At 38.8% G+C, this 17,475-nt stretch overlaps 1 non-coding gene across 1 annotated transcript; it reads right to left on the bottom strand.

The window, feature by feature from the left end:
* Nucleotides 1-11,704: 11,704 nt before the first annotated feature.
* LOC118934852 (small nucleolar RNA SNORA42/SNORA80 family) lies at nt 11,705-11,827 on the bottom strand. The gene has a single exon (XR_005033613.2). It is a non-coding gene; the product is annotated as a small nucleolar RNA SNORA42/SNORA80 family (small nucleolar RNA).
* Nucleotides 11,828-17,475: the final 5,648 nt, after the last annotated feature.

Below are 17,475 nucleotides of genomic sequence, written 5' to 3'. Positions count from 1 at the left end.
CTATCCCAGGAACTGTTTCCCCAAAATAAACTATCTACAGGTGAGATATCTTCGACTTGACGTACTGGGGAAATCTAGACTAAGACCATTTCTACTTAGAGACTGTACCCATTTTTTAAAACAGTTTCAGACATTAGTTTAGCTGCTTATTCTATCCTATAAGCCAATCCTACTATAGAGTCAGTGTTTACATTTATTAGTGAGAACTCAGCACGGACCTTGTTCTTAGTTATGTTCCATTGTAGGAACTATCTGAATGGTATCAATGTAACTGTGAGCAATGAAGCACTTTTTCTTGGCAGAATCTGAAAGCGCATGATGCAGTCTCCCTTAGAAATATTTGTAGCATAGGGAGGTAAATTAGCAGAAGAGCCAAGAAATAAAGCTGATGCGAGACTGAAAAGAAACTCATCTCATGGGGGAGTCACACATACTCTCTGAATTTTTAAAAGCCAAAAATCTATTCGTTTGTCTTAAAAATCTTGTATCACAAACCCTGAGTAATTTATGCAATTATAATATTCTCCATCCTAAATGAGATTTCACAGCCCCTCATCCAAGAGAAATAAGCCTTGGAATAATTTTACTCTGAAGTCCCTAAATAACATAAAATTCAATTCACAGAATCACATTATTACTGGGAAAATCGATAATTTTTTCAACAAATGAGTTTAACAAAAAGATTTAATTTAATCTCCAAGTTATGAGGGTAATTCTTGCTTGCTTCCTGCAACTATTACCATACTTGCCTCAGGTTAACTGCATGAATAATATCATCTAAGCTGTGTCTAATGATTGATCTGTGTAATAAAAAAAAAATTCCTGTATACGCTATTCCTCGGAAGAAATTAAAGAACTTTGCTAGCATTAGTCGAAGTCCCACCATTTGTACGGTGAAACAAACAGAGCTGTCAGCTCTGGATTCCTATGAGAACACACAGTTTTGTGCAAAACCCTGACTCTCTACAGTAGGCAAAGGTACGGAGGAGACATGGTTCTCATTAGTACCTTCTCCTCTCTCCTTTCCCTTCTGCAGGTCCTCCCATCAGCCAACACTCTCAGGCTCGCCCTGCCAGTTCCAATCTATTTCACTTCTTCCCTGACTCTCCTCCTCTACCTTCTTCTCTCCTGCCCTCCCCACCCTCCAACAAGGATGTGTGCTGCACACTGACCCTTATCAAGGGCTGTTGTTTAAGCACTTGGAAGAGTATTTATCCAAAGGCACCAATTTCCTCCTTCTCTCAGAGAATTGCTAAGGAGAAGGTCCATGACCCCAAGATCAGCATCTTCTGATGCTCTTTGGCAAAAAATAAGAGGGTCAGAATTTCCTGGGAAGGCTTCTGTTTAACAATACTCTGTGTGAGACTGTAGTGTAACCAGTGCAAAATGCTCTTTAAATTCACAGCTTGTTTCAGAAGGTGTAAGAGGGCAAGGGGGCCTCAGGGAAATTGCAAAGCATAAGCTTGCAGATAGCAGAGCTGACATCTTCTATCATTTACTCTTTGACATCACAGCCTGTGGCTGTGGAAGAAAAGTGGCTGCAATTTGCAATCTCTCTCCTTCTCCCCTTCCCTATTGTTGAACATTAACCAAATCAAGCACTTTCAAAGCAGAAATAAGAAAACAACATCCAGGTCCCAAATACTGGGAAGACAAAACTGTTGAAATTATAATATGTCAGTTACTGTCCGACATTACCAAGAGCGAAAGTCATTTCTTCTCCTGACAGGTACAGAGTCTTGACATTTTGGGACTGAATTCAGTTTCTGTTTCCTTTAGGAGACATTTCCCACTCATGGGGTGCATAAAACTGGCCAGAGACTTGGCGGTCCCCAACTCACTATTATTACCATAAAAAATATGTCATCTGATCTTTTATTTTAAAATACAACTTTGAGAAATGTATTTGCTTGTTTTTCAATTCATCTTGGCATCAAAAGATGTGATATAAAAACAGACTCTCAAAAAGATCTAATCATTCTCATATTCTACAGCCAGGAAGACAGAAATACAGAAAATCCATTGACCCAGCTTCCTTGAGCTCATGCAACTAGATGTGGACCTTCATGAGAACACATAGTTTGTACAGATCTCTGTGAATTTAATGACATCTCCATGAAAACAGGCTGTCCCTCTTCTTGGTAAGAAATCTTAGTAGAAGCACTGAGTACCTTTTAATAGCTATCCACCCATCAGTGGAAGTCCTTGACACCTGCATGCTCTTCTCCTTTACCAGTATCTTTAGGTCATCTCTGCGCCCCCATAAAATCTCTTATTTAGACTTTTTAATGGGATATTGGAATGGTAAGAATTGGTTTTTAGATTGCTAGGTGCCCTCTATGGCCTGGTTCATTTTTTCCATATAATAGAAATTTATAGAGAACTATATGTGCTGGGAGCTCTATTATGATGTGAGGATGGAGGCCTGATGGAGAAGCTGTCACTGCCTTCACGGTGCTGTGGGCGAGTGGGGATTATCCACTGTAAATAAATAAGGTTAATTCGGTGGGGTAAGCGTTGTAATAAACATGCTGACTGGTGCCATGGGAATCCCAACGTTTTCCCTAATTCTTCTAAAGGGACTTCTCTACCATTCCCATCCTAAGGGGTTGTCATTGCTGTGACTTAGAACTCTCTTCAAATTACTGAGAAAAAAAGCCAACCAGATTAACTTCTAAGAGCATAAGGTTATTTAAGGGATAGAGAACCATGTTTTCAACTAGATAATCTTGAAATCCCCTTTCAGTTGAGGAGAGGGGAGCATAGAGACTTTATTTATAAAGGGAAAAAACAAAGTCCTTTCAAGACATATTAGAATGCTTGGGTTTCATGAGCTAGGGTCAAAGTTCTATTCCTGCCCTAATGTAATAGGTGAGAACTGCCTGGTTTCTCTCCCTCCCTTTGGTTTAAATTGCATCACACTTTCAAAAACCATCTTATGTTAACAATTGCAGTACACAGAAAAGTATTTTAAAATCATCAAAAATATTTTTTAAAAATATAAAAAATTGAAATGGAAAAAACAGTAGACCCAAAATAATACTCCAATCTCACTTTCAATAAAACACTGAATAAAGTAGCAGCAATTTAAATGCAAGTAAATTTAAATGATTTTCCACATTCTTCTAGTATATCTTACTTCAGTATGCAAGGTATTTTGCTATTAGAATATCTTGAAAGATAAAATATGATACAAAAAGGTCTAATATGAAAATGAAATATGAATATGAAATATGAAAATCTCAAGAGATGTTAAAAAACATCTAATACCACCAAAGACCACGAATAGCCAAAGCAATCCTGAGAGGAAGAATAAATTTGGGGGGATCTCACTCCCCAACTTCAAGCTCTACTACAAAGCCACAGTAATCAAGACAATTTGGTACTGGCACAAGAACAGAGCCACAGACCAGTGGAACAGAATAGAGACTCCAAACATTAACCCAAACAATCATGGTCAATTAATATTCGGTAAAGGAGCCATGCACATACAATGGGGAAATGACAGTCTCTTCAGCAGATGGTGCTGGCAAAACTGGACAGCTACATGTAAGAGAATGAAACTGGATCACTGTCTAACCCCACACACAAAAGTAAATTCAAAATGGATCAAAGACCTGAATGTAAATCATGAAACCATAAAACTCTTAGAAAAAAACATAGACAGAAATCTCTTAGACATAAACATGAGTGACTTCTTCATGAACATATCTCCCCAGGCAAGGGAAACAAAAGCAAACATGAACAAGTGGGACTATATCAAGCTGAAAAGCTTCTGTACAGCAAAGGGCACCATCAATAGAACAAAAAGGTATCCTACAGTATGGGAGAAGACAGTTCTCTAAAGTAGAAATTCAGATGGCCAACAGACACATGAAAAGATGCTCCACATTGCTTGTCATCAGAGAAATGCAAATTAAAACCACAATGCGATATCACCTCACACCAGTAATTATCGCCACCATCCAAAAGACAAACAACAACAAATGTTGGCAAGGTTGTGGAGAAAGAGGAACCCTCCTACACTGTTGGTGGGAATGTAAATTAGTTAAACCATTGTGGAAAGCAGTATGGAAGTTCCTCAAAATGCTTAAAATAGAAATACCCTAAGAATGCAGCAGCCCAGTTTGAAAAAGACAGATGCACCCCTGGGTTTATCGCAGCACTATTTACAATAGCCAAGAAATGGAAGCAACCTTAACGTCCATCAGTAGATGATTGGATAAAGAAGATGTGGTACATATACACAATGGAATATTATTCAGCCATAAGAAGAAAAAAAATCCTACCATTTGCAACAACATGGATGGAGCTAGAGGTTTTATGCTTAGTGAAATAAGCCAGGCGTAGAAAGACAAGTATCAAATGATTTCACTCATATGTGGAGTATAAGAACAAAGAAAGACTGAAGGAACAAAACAGCAGCAGAATCACAGAACCCAAGAATGGATTAATAGTTACCAAAGGGAAAGGGACTGGGGAGGATGGGTGGGAAGGGAGGGATAAGAGCGGGGAAAAAGAAAGGGGGCATTACAATTAGCATGTATAATGTGGGTGGGGGGTACAGGGAGGACTGTACAACACAGAGAAGACAAATAGTGATTTTACAGCATCTTACTATGCTGGTGGACAGTGACTGTGAAGGGGTATGTGGGGGGGACTTGGTGAAGGGGGGAGCCTAGTAAACATAAGGTTCTTCATGTAATTGTAGATTAATGATACCAAAAAAGTTAATATATAAGTAAATTAAAAAAAGGAACATGGTTGCAGGCAGTCTATTTGGCAGGCAAATGCAGAGACAATGAGTGAAAGATGGGGAAGGACTGGAAAGGGAAAGTGGGGGAACCATATAAAGATGAATGTGTGTGGTTCTCATACAGATTCTGCAGGGGCATCTTGAGAAGCCGATAACCTGCCAGAATGGTCCACCTAAAGGACAAAAGGCTAGAGCATTTATCCACCAGCTTTCTCTCCTGATTGTGGAGGATTGCCTTCAGAGGCACAACTCCCTCCTCACTTATGGGCTGTCCTGGCATGCATACCAACCAGATTTCTTGGCTTTGACCAAGGTCCTGGAGCAAAAGCAGAAAAATGGATGTGTGCACTTGAAGTGGGATGCAGTCAGTATGAGTAGAGCATGAGCTTGCTAAGAATTATCCCCCAAAACTGTGGCTGAAATCAAAACTGAGGCATTGTTTTTACAGAACCTTCCACCACAACTCAGGTTAAGACCAGAGATGGACAGTAGGGATATGACAAGGATCCCAAAGGGCTACATCCTGAATGTAAGAGGGCACCGGAAATAAACCCACCTTCCCAGGGCACTGCAAGTAAAACTGCCTGCATGGAGCACAGAAGGGCTCTTCTGAGAATACAGAATCACAAGCATTGCCCTGATGGAGGTCTGAAGCCTGAATTCATGCAAACTTGGTGGTCTGAAACACCTCAAGTCAAAATGTTAATGTAAAATATCCCTGGACGATGGATCCACAGGGCTCTCTGAAGAAGCACTTGCAAATTTCTGTGAAGAAATGCAACTTTAATCCAGGTCTTGAAAAAAATTACAGATAAAATTCCAAGGACTGTAAGCTCCCAATAAAAACAAAACAAAACAACAAGGAAAGAAGGTACCATGAGTAAAAGCTGATAGAAAAACATGCAACAGAAATATACCTGCAAAAACATCAGACATTGGAATTATGAGATGTGCTAGATACCTTCCATTTGCTCTCCAGATTCACTGTTTTCTGCATCACACTCAGTACCCCAGGGACTGATCTGTGTGAACTGCATCAGTGTTTTCTTTTGCTCATTGCCTGCCTGTTCTGCAAATACAGGCACCTGTAAGAGATAGGCAGAATGGAGGAAAGTGAAGTCCAAATGTTTATTCCCATTGCTCTTTGTAATTTTCAGTCTGCACATCTTTTCACCCACTTGGTTACATTTATTCCTAAATAGTTTATTTTCTCAATTACTATCATAAGTGAAATTGTTTTCTTAATTTCCTTTTTGTTTATTTCATTGTTGGTGTATAGAAACTGATTTTTTAGTTGATCTTGTACCTTGTAACTGCTGAATTCATTTATTAGGCCATGAAAAAAAATTTTTATGGAGTCTTTGAGTTTTCTATGTACAAAATTATATCATCTGTGAACAAAGATAGTTTTACTTCTCCTTAAAAAAAACATCTAATAACTTTCAACATACATTTTTGAGGGACTCACATGTTAGAAAACCTGGAAAAAATATGTAATTCTTCAACATGATTTCTAAAAAACATCTGCTTTAATGGTCACACATTAGATGCATGTCTGTCAAAATCAGGAACAAGAAAATTATGCACATCATCACCATTACTAAGGAAAACTTTTCTAGAATTTACGACTATTCAATATGGCATGATACAAGAACAGAAGCGTAAACACCTTTGCTTTGTGCCATTCACTATGTCTGTACTTAAATAATGACTTACATTGTCACTTGTTATCTCCCCTGCTAAATAGAAGCTCCATAAAACCAGGAACTAGATCTCTGTTAGTTATGGGGACATCCCCAGTGCCCAGAAAAATACCTTTCACAAGAAAATATTTAATAGGTATATTTTGGATGAATGAAGGAGGATTTCAGAGTGTAGCTGGGGAAGGAAGTCAGCAAATCTCCTCCTCAAAGAGCAAGTGTGAAGTTCAACAAAAATGACAAAAACAACTATTCCCATGCTCTGGAAATCTACCAAAGGCATACCATCATTTGAGAAGAATTTCTGTTTGAAAAGCTGCAGAATTGTTAAGGCTAGTGGAAGCCTATAGTGTTCTTTACCAGCACTGCTCCCATCCCCCCAAGCTTGGCTGATGTGAATATTATGACAGAGCATGACAGGCTGAGACAACCAGCAGTTTTGCTGCTGTGGTCACACTGGCACACGTGATTTGGAAAGATGGGCCATGCCCAGGCAGGAGAGCCAGTGGATGTGGCAGTCTCTGCCAATGACTCCACTAGCCTGAGGTTGTGCTGGGGTCAAGTATAGTATTTGAGATTGCACACATCCATGGCAAGACCAGAGAGGGCGCAAGCCCTCCACATGCTCCTGGCCAGCATCGAGGCTGCACATGTGCAGAAGAGATGCAAAAGCGTCCAGGGGAAAGAAAAATTAGGAGAATTTGAAGCAGCTTGAGCTTTGAATGTGGTCTCTTCCCCACACAGAGATCCATCAACAGACAAGAGAAACCTTATAGACTGAACACATCAGAGTCCAATCATTGTTTTGTCCAATTGCTGCTGACCACTAAGCTACATAGAAAGACAGGTGAGCCCTAGTAGGTCAAGTGCAAAATTAAGGAAGAACAACACAACAATAATAAAGGAGTGGAGACATTCCCAGCCACCAGGGAGACTAATTCTACAGTTAGCCTAGGCAAACACCAAACAAAGCAACAAAAACAAATGTCAGGAGATAAAAATCATAACCCAGAGTTATAATTTATTATATAGTATCAGTGTTAAAATGCAACGTATTATAGAATACATAGTTTTCTGTGAAAAATTATGAGATATACAAAGAAATAGGGAAGTGTAACCCATATTAGGAGGAAGGGGGGCAGCTAATAGAAACTGTCTCTCAGAGTCTAAGTTAAACTCTATGCCCTCTTACTTTCCTCAGGCTGACCTGTGCAAACCCAGGCTTTCTTGCTAACTGGCTGCAGTCAGGTTCAGCCAGGGGTAGACAATTGTAGGGGTGGGAGGTGGGGGGCTGAAGGAGAAGAGAGGTTTCCCATTGTCCTCTGCCATGGCTGCATCTCTGGCTACATCTCCTACAAGTTCTAGTCCCAGCTAATACCATCTTTTTTCTTTGTCCCTTTGGTAGTACTGGAGATGGTAGTACTTGCCTGCTTATCTCTGGGTGTCCCTACTGTCCCATTAACCCTTTAGCTCTTTTAATACTTTGTAGCAATTTTCCCATGTTAAATTCCCTCTCAATATGTCCACCAGTCACCTATGGATGGACATTGTGTTGTTTTCAGTCTTTTGATACTTAAAAAAAAATGCTGTAAACAATAGCCTTGTGCATTTATTATTTTGCAAGGGTATATTTGGGATAGATTCTTAGAATTGGAATTATTGATTTAAAGGGTAAATGCATAGGTCTAAACAGCCAGAAGAAATGTTTTAAGCTAAAGTGTCTTCTCCAAACCTTAACTTCTTTTTTGAAAAATCAGTTAAAGGAGTTTCAAAACATTCAGGACTTAACTTTCTCTTTGGGGTAAAATATCTTCTGTTGAGGTGAAGTGAGAGAAGAGAACAGCCTTTTCTTGAATCTTTTTTAGTAAGGGGAGTGAAGAGAGGACCTGAGGCCATTTTTGAGAGAAGCAGCCCATGTAGGACATTTCAGAGTCCTGGCACTGGGTAAGGACGGCCATAGTGACACTTAGAATATGTTGTATTACCTGGTCTGTAGCTTTAGCTGGTCAAGGTCACTGACCACTCCAGATAGAAAAAGGAATACTGAGTGAATTCTTATCTAATGTCAGGAGTTGGGTAAAGTAAACCAGAACCTCAGGGACTACAGTCTTCCCACACAGTATTTGGGATTAAGCAGAGAAAGAACAAAAACCAGGGGGAATGTTGGTCTCTGTGGGAAAGATGAGGAAGAGATATTCAAGGTCTCTCCTGCCCATCCTCCTCTCTACTCCACCCTGAGGATGGGTCCTGAATACAGGTTTAATCCAGAGACCATTGGGATCATAATATTAGTGAGGGAGTCTTCAAAGCGATTAAAAGATCTCAGGCATGCTAGTCAACTCTATGGAAGTATCTGCTTATTTCAGATCTCATACTCTACACTGTTAACTATTTTCTCACAGGATAGAATTCTGGTCATTATCAGCACTTACGATACCATTCTAGAAGCTTCTCTGCCTTGGCAGCTTGCCTGTGTCTTCAAATGGATTCTTTTGTGTTTTACCTGGCATTTCTTGTTTTCTGGGCAAGAGCACTGGTCTACAGCAAGGTATTCCATCATAGCTGCAACCCGAAGCTTCCACTCTTAATTATTGGAAATTTATATACTTGGATATCTAGTACTATGGATTCCCTGTACCAGGATTAGTTTGGTAAATTTATAAGCTCTTACTGTTTAATTACCCACATGAACTTTAGAATGTCAGTATCAGGTACCACCAGCCATGTTACCAATTTCACCAAATGTATCCTTTTATTTGTAATCAACTTTTATGATATTGAGTATCTAGGAACATGATCTCTTCCTTTAAATTATATATTTTTTCTTTTTTGCTTTATTTTAGTAGGTTCTAAATATTTCTGATTAAGTTTAATCCTGTTTTCTAATTGTTATTGTCAATGGGCTCTTTTTACAAAACTATGTTATATTTTTATAAAACTGCATTATTGAATATGTACAAAATCTTTTAAATTATTGTACATATCATTTTGAACTGACCATCTTAGTAAATTTTTATTAATTCATTTTCTTGGTTGTCTGTACAATGGAAATTATAATTTTGTTGTGTCCTTTCCAAAAGTTACCCAACTTAATTTTTTTCCATGACTTGTTTTTGCTGCATCTTCCAGGAAAATGTTAAACAATACTGATCACAATAGATATACTTCAATGCTTGTCTTTAATGGGAATCTTCCAGTATTTTACAAAAGTTTGTTCATGTTTCTCATCTTAAAAAAAACAAAACTCTTGTTACCTTATCTGTGAAAGGAGTTCTTTCAGGAATTAATGTTAGGTTATATGGATGCCTATTGAACATCTGTTTAAAAAGTATTCTCTTTGTTGGTTTTTATGACCCACATTTATTTTTTCCCACCTTTATTGAGATATAATTGACATGTAATATGTGTAAGTTTAAGGTATACAAAGTGATGATTTGATACTTGTATATATTGCAAAATGATAACCACGACAGGGTTAATTAACACTGCTATCACCTCAAAACACAAATAATTACTACATATATAAATATGCATACACACACCCACATATACCACATTTTCTCCAGCTCTTCATCTGCTGATGGGCACTTAGGTTTCCATACCCTGGCTGCTATAAATAATGCTGTCATGAACATGGAAGTGCAAACATCTCTTCAAGATCCTGGTTTCATTTCCTTTGTGTATATATATCTACAAGTGAGATTATTGAATCATGTCATAGACATATTTTTAATTTTCTTAAGGAATCTTCATACTGTTTTCCAAAGTGGCTGCACCAATTTACATTCCCACCAATAGTACATAAGGGTTTCCTTCTCTCCACATCCTTATCCACACCTGTTCTCTCTCATCTTTTTGATGATAGTTATTCTTATATGCCTGAGGTGATATCTCATTGTGGTTTTTATGTTCATTTTCCCTGATGATTAATGATGTTGATCATCTTTTCATGTGTCTGCTGGGCATTTATATGTCTTCTTTGGAAAAATGTGTGTTCAGTTCCTCTGCTCGTGTTATAATAGATTTTTTTTTTTTTTGCTATGAGCTGTATGAGTTCCTTATATATTTTGGATAATAATCCCTTTTCAGATACATGGTTTATAAATATTTTCTCCTATTCCGTAGATTGCCTTTTCATTTTATTAATTGTTCTTTCACTGTGCAGAAACTTTTTAATTTGAGATAGTCTAACCTATTGATTTTGGCTTTTGTTGCTTATGCTTTTGGTGTCATATCCAAAAATTCTTCACCAAGATTAATGCCAAGGGGCTTTTTCCCTGTGCATTCTTCTAGAAGTTTTAAGGCTTCAGGTCTTATGTTTAAGTCTTTAATCCATTTTGAGTCAAATTTGTGAATGGTGTAAGACAGTTTCATTCTCTTATGTGTGAATATTCAGAGAGAGAGAAAGAAATCTTTCTACAAAATGATCAAATGTCAAGCCACAAAGAGTATCTCAGTAAATCCCAAAAGGGCCAAATTCTCAGACCATATTGGAACAATTAACAACAAAACAAATGTGCATTTATACAGATGTGTATGGTATATTACATTTACTGTCAGAAAAAGAAAACAAAATATTCCTCCAAAATTTTTTAAAAACCTTTCAAAGAAATTCCTATATAAAAGAGCAAATCAAAATTGGAATTACAAACTATTTAGAAGTGAGTAACAATGATGTGAGACTATTACAAGAAAATTTATGGGTGAGGCCAAAGTATATACATAGGAAAAGTTATAGCTATAAATGCATTGTATCCAAGAATAAGAAAGATTAAAAATAAAGCATTCAGTTCAGGAAGTAATGTAAGGAACCACAAAATAAAGTAAAATGAAGGAATCAATGAAGGTAAAAGCAAATATTAATTCAATCAAAAGAGCAAAAACAGAAAAGTTGATCAAGAAAAAGAAAGTTCGTTCTTTAAAATAACCAAAAATATATTCAAACTTTTGGCAAATATGATAAACATGAAGGAAAAGAGAACAAAACTAACAATATTAGCAATAAGAGCAAAGATATGATTTAATATTCAAGAAATATTAGCAAAAAGAACAAGTAACACTGTATACCAATTAACTCAATAAATATGGATGAAAAGGATGCATTTGCAGAATAATGATTCTCAAACCTGACTGTGCATCTGAATCTCCAGGAGGACTTGTAAACACGATTACTGGGTACCACTTCCCAAGTTGCTGATCCAGTGGTCTGGGGGTGAGACATTGCATTTCTTTGGCCCCCACTCCCCCACAATGTACAACCCCGTTTAATGCTCACAGCCCACAGGTAAGGAGGCTGGGAAATGGTTTGAGGCTGCAATTTTCCTGGCATGCTCTGAGAGGCCCGCAGAGAGGGGCCCACCAGAGGCATTGCATTTCTAACAAGTTCTTGGAGGTGCTGATGCTGCTGGTCTGGGAAAAATACTTTCAGAACCACTTTCTAGGAAAATATAAATCCCAAATTTGACAAGAATAAATTAAAAGCCAAAACTCTAAATATAAAAGCTAAACTATAAAACTCTTAGAAGAAAACACAAGGGTAAATAATTGTGACATGCAAAATGTCAAATAAAAGATTGAATTAAAAAACTCTAAGGATCAGATGAGAAAAAAAAACATATAATCATCTCATTAGATGCCAAAAAAATCATTTGAAATTTTCAAGAGAAAATAATAGGTGAGAATTTGGAGATAGCAAGTGGAAACTGTTCTGTCAACAAATTTAGTTGTTCAAAGAAAGACAGATGGTCTAATCGTCGAAAAGGATACAGATCAAGGGTGAAGAGAGAGAGAAAGAGTGTGTGTGTTAAAGATTCTATGCCTTTGAACATGTTCATTGTTTGATTTGGAAGGAGGCAGTAGATAAAGGAATGCTGAGTATAGGAAAGACAAACTATTGATAGGTAAGATAGTAGAAATCGAAGGGAAAAGTATCAAGAACAGATCTTTGAACAAAAGATGGGTTCATATCCTCATAAGGGAGGATAAGAATGGATAATTTCAGGATATTGAACTGAGACACATATATTTTCCTTATGAAGGAAGACATGAAATCAGGTGTTACAGAGATCAGGTGAGCCAAGGCCTAGGAGGTGTGGAGGTTGAATTTGGCCCTGAGGAGTCAGCGGTGACCTTTGAAATGAGCTGCTATGGAGTGATTGGTGGCCCAGGACCCAGTGAGAGAAGCAGTGGGGGTGGGGATATGGCAGCAGGTGCAGATTTTTCTTTCAAAGTTAGAGACTGAACAGGGAATAGAGAAAGAAAGTGGCAGCTAGATTTCAAAAGAAAGCCCTTCAGATTTCAAAACAATTTCTCAGTATTCAAGCATTGCCATGCGCTATGGGAGAGAATATGTCATTAGTAGACACGTGATGCAATCTGTTGTTTGTTCATGAGAAACCACACACTGCATTGTAAATCCACAATCAACCACAAATTGCCTCCCTCTCATCCAAAGCACATAAAAATTGGCACCAGAACTCCAGCAAGCATGTAAATGTAAAAGCTAAAGGTTTCTGGGCTTTCCATTCAAATCAAATTTCTTTTCTGAACAACAACAAAAAAGAAGTACTGAATGAAACTCCTCATTCTCCATAACTACTTCCATTTACCTCTGTTCCATAATCCATAAAATGGGCTTGTCTGAATAGATAAACATTGAGGGAAGAACCAGAGAGGACAAAAACAAACTTTTCAAAGTTACATCTAGCAGCTTCAGTTCAGCAAGCAATATAGCTGGCAGGTCCAAATGCAACCTGTTTCAATTTTCCACTTAAATGCCTGTGAGGACACAATGGGGAAAAAAGAAAAAATTTCATTATCTAGGATTAGAAATCAATCTATCACAAAGATCTCAGAGGAATAGAATTTGATGGTTCAGCACATGAAAGCTTTGTTATCAGAAATAGAGCAAACTTACTGGACACGTTAAAAAGGTGGCCAGGGAAATGTGACCTCTCTCCCTCACTATTGATATCTTGATTGGAAACTTCTGGCTGCATATCAGAAAATCCAAGCTGCCTTATGTCTGCAGTGAGGGGGTGATTTTTGTGGCACCTGTGATGCTGTGTTCCCCTTATCTCCACTGATCTCTAAACAGAGTCTTTCCACTTAGATTCCTTAATACCCTGAAAACAAGCTAAAAGTATGCCAAGGGCTAATTATGGTGAAGAAATCCTGAAAGACAGGTCCTCAGAAGCCAATTGGAAGGCTGCTGAAACATCAAATAGTATCGAGTTTACAAGACTGTCACCTACTCCCTTTGAGACACACTAGATGGATTAATAATGCTAGGAGTGGCATATGAAAATGACCTCCAGTTGTAGCTGTTGGAAGTGGCTCCCAGCATGCAAACTGAGCAGAGGAGCAATGGCAGCAGAATGCCAGGATTCTGACATCTCCCTGCCTGTCCCAGGCCGCACCAAGGGAAGGGATGCTATGGAAGACCTGAGGCTTGCACTGTTGCATGGTGACACACCATACTCAAGGGTCCCGTAAAGAGGAACTGTTGGGGGCAGGGTGAGCCCGGAGCCTAAGGTGGTGCTTCTGCCTGTGGAAGCAGAAGCTGTCTAGAATATAATGAATGGACACCAGATCTGAAAGTGAAAATGTCTCCCTTCTTCAAAACAAGCCATTCTGGCAAAATGCAGGGAACTGATCCCAGGGCATGATTTGTATCCTGCCTAGGTAAGTATGATCCGTACCGTACCTAAAGACCCTGGCGAATTGTTGCAGGGGCCTCAACAATATTAGGAGGTCACTCTGCTGGCATTGTTGTTCTTGGAAAATAGAGCAGCTCAGCAAACTTGGCAGTGAGCCCAGCCAGGACTCTGACTGAGTGGTGCCCAGTAGCCCAGGAGCAGCCGATTTGGGCAGGCAGGTGGAGGGAGGGGCTCCCTGGCTGCCTGAATCAGTGTAGATGTGGGTGGTGCCAGGTGGAGCAATTCTGTCTGTCCCACTGTGGACAGCCACTCCTATGGAGCCTGCTGATACTACAGGTAAAACTGAAACAGGTTGATTGCACTCCCAACTAATCTTTTAAGTTAACATAGTATTTTAACCAAGTGCTAAATCCTAAAACTTAGGAAACAGAAAGGAAGAAAACAGCTCTGTCTCTGGGAGGCCACACCACTGGCCACTTTTCCTTGCTGGCCTTTACTCCTGCCATTGTATTGGTTTCCCGGGGCTGTAGCTCTATGACACTGAGGGACTCTGTGCCAAGGACTCGCCATCTGTTCCACAACATGCTTGTTGTTCCACAACAACACCTTCAGCTAGCTCTTCTAGGATATGTTAATGGGATTCCAATATGCTCTACTTTCAGTAGGAAACTTAAGGAATGATCCTGGTGTCTTTCATCAACCTCAGCTTATCCATACTGTGGGTAGAAGAAATTCTCTTACTAGTTACAAATACTGAGAAATACTAATACTCCCCCTCTCTCTTCTGGGAGCTTGACAGAGAGGAGGAAGGGATTTTAGGCAAAAGGAATGACACAAAGACATGAAGGTGTGAAAACCCTGATGTCCTGGGGAATGATGATGAATTTGGTGAAGAGAGATTATAGGGTGGACAGAGAATGGAGCAAAGAGGGAAACAAGAAATAAGGGGAGAGCTGAATTCAGGGACTGACTCAATTTGAATGCTACATGCATTATTTTCCTATTGCTGCTGTAACAAATCACCACAAACATAGTGGCTTAAAATAATACTGAATTATTCACTTACATTCTGGAGGTGAGAAATCCAACATGGATCTTACAGGCTAAAATCAAGGTGTCAGCAGAGCTGTATTTCTTCTGGAGATTCTGGAGGAGACTCTCTTTCCTTGCTTTCCCAGCTTTTAGAGGCTACCTGCATTCCTTGATTCATTGCCTCTTGCTTCGTCTACAATGTGCATCACTCCAGCCTCTGCTTCCATCCACATCTTTTCTCTGACTCTGATCTTTCTGCTTCTGTCTCAAAAGGACCCCTGTGATTACATTGGGCCCAGCTACATAAGACAGGAAAATCCTCTCATCACAAGATTCTTAACCTAATCACATCTCCAAAATCCCTTTTGCCTTGTAAGGTAACATATTCATAGGTTCCAGAAACTAAGCCATGAGCATCTTTGGGGGGACTGTTATTCAGTCCATACCATGCAAAAAAATTTGGACTGTATCATGTCAGCCAGGGATCAAAACCTCAATGCCTAGCAGGGCCAGGCAGCAAAAGTAGTTAAATGAAGCAGCCTGGGTATTAGACAATAGGCAAGAGTGGAGAAAGTGGCAAATTGGAGATTTAATGCTCTGTCTAAAGGGAATACCAGTTGCTCTGTCACTAAAATAAATGCAAGCTAGTGTTGCCCTATCACAGATTCTTATGGATGTATCATGGTTTACTGAACCAACCCTATTGGAAATTAAGGTTGTTCCCAATTTTACACATTATAAATAATGCCATAATGAACATTCTTGTGCATAAATCATTTTCTATAACTTTGAATGTTTCTCTAGGCTAGATATCTCAAAACAAAATTAACAAACTGAACAGTACTGACATGTTTTTCAAATTTATGAGCCGAATGTCCTGGTGAACCACCAGGCTACGAACACAGTGTCCACAGCATGAATTACTGCCTCTCAAAACATGCTCCTGAAGACAAATGATATTCCTTGAGCTAAAATTTAAAAAAAGAATCAGACTTTGCCTAATTAACCAAATATTAAATGGAGAGAATTTCTCGATTTAAATTTTTTTTTAATCCAATAAATATTTCTTAATCTTAGGAACTGGCGTCTGCTTTCTAATACTGAGCCCTAGCAAGTATCAAATGAACATTGGGGAACCTAGTATTCATGCAGGCCATAAGAAATGTGTTTTCATTAAATAAGTAAATGCTTATTTTGTGGATTATGACCTTAAATGTACTAAATCTAAGGTATTCGAATAAGAGTCCTGGCTTCCAGGTGCTCCTGACATTAAAACTATTTAGAAAGTACCCATATAAATCTTTTGATTCGGCATTCATTTCCTTGAGGTCATAGTATACACTAATCAAAGTAGGGCTACATCCCACGGGAAAGAAGCCAATATAAGAAACAGACTATTGGGGAGATCAATAAAAGGCAAGAAGCCTCCCGCACTGGCTGATGAGGAGCCAATCAAATGTCCATGCTACTGTCATGTAAGCATCAGCAAGTGCCGCCTGTGGGTGAAAGGAAATGGCCTGTCTAGTATGTTTGGTCTTGAATGCACTTTAGTAGGTTATAACCAGGAATTATTCCTATAAAAAATGAGATAGAAAAGAATCATGCATTGCATATTGTTTTTGAAATATTTTCCATATATATGATACATATTCATACAGATAGATAGATGATAGATGATGATAGATAGATAGATAGATAGATAGATAGATAGATAGATAGATAGATAGATAGGTAGATTAGATACACACACACATACTGTGACAAGATGAAACATTCTTTTCTTACTATGGGTCTCAGCCAAAAATATCTCAAATCTACTAACATAATAGAGAGATGTGGTGTGTCATTCCAGGTTCTCCAAGAAGTAGACATTAAAATAGAATTAGAGATGCAGGAGATTTATTAGTGGAAACAACTGTGAAAGAGAAAGAGGAAGGGAGCAGGAGAAGGCAGAAATTGTTCTGATGGTGTTGCTGGTCTGAGAGCAGGAATGGGGTTTGGGCAGAAAGAGCTAAACTATAGTGGAAGTCTGACACAGTCTTAGCTGGGCTAATGTGGACACCAGAGCAGATTTTGTCCTTTAGAGCAGTACTATGCTGGGCAGGAATGGTCCAGCAAAAATTACCCCCCAGCCCTGGAAGTACATAGCCTTTGCATGAAAGTGATGGCAGGTTCTGAAACTGGCTTTGGAAGATCTCCACCAACCACATTTCTTGCAGCAGGTTCTCCTGAAGGGAGATCCTTGGCTGTCACATAGAGGTGAGGGAGGAAAGTTATGTATGTTAGATTTTTCTCTGCAGCATTTGCATGTTTTACAATTAAGAGTTTG

Source organism: Manis pentadactyla, chromosome 2, assembly GCF_030020395.1.
Source record: "Manis pentadactyla isolate mManPen7 chromosome 2, mManPen7.hap1, whole genome shotgun sequence".
In the NCBI taxonomy this organism is placed as follows: Eukaryota; Metazoa; Chordata; class Mammalia; order Pholidota; family Manidae; genus Manis; species Manis pentadactyla.
Note: the sequence above shows the minus strand (reverse complement) of the source record. Positions and strands in the feature narration are given on the sequence as shown.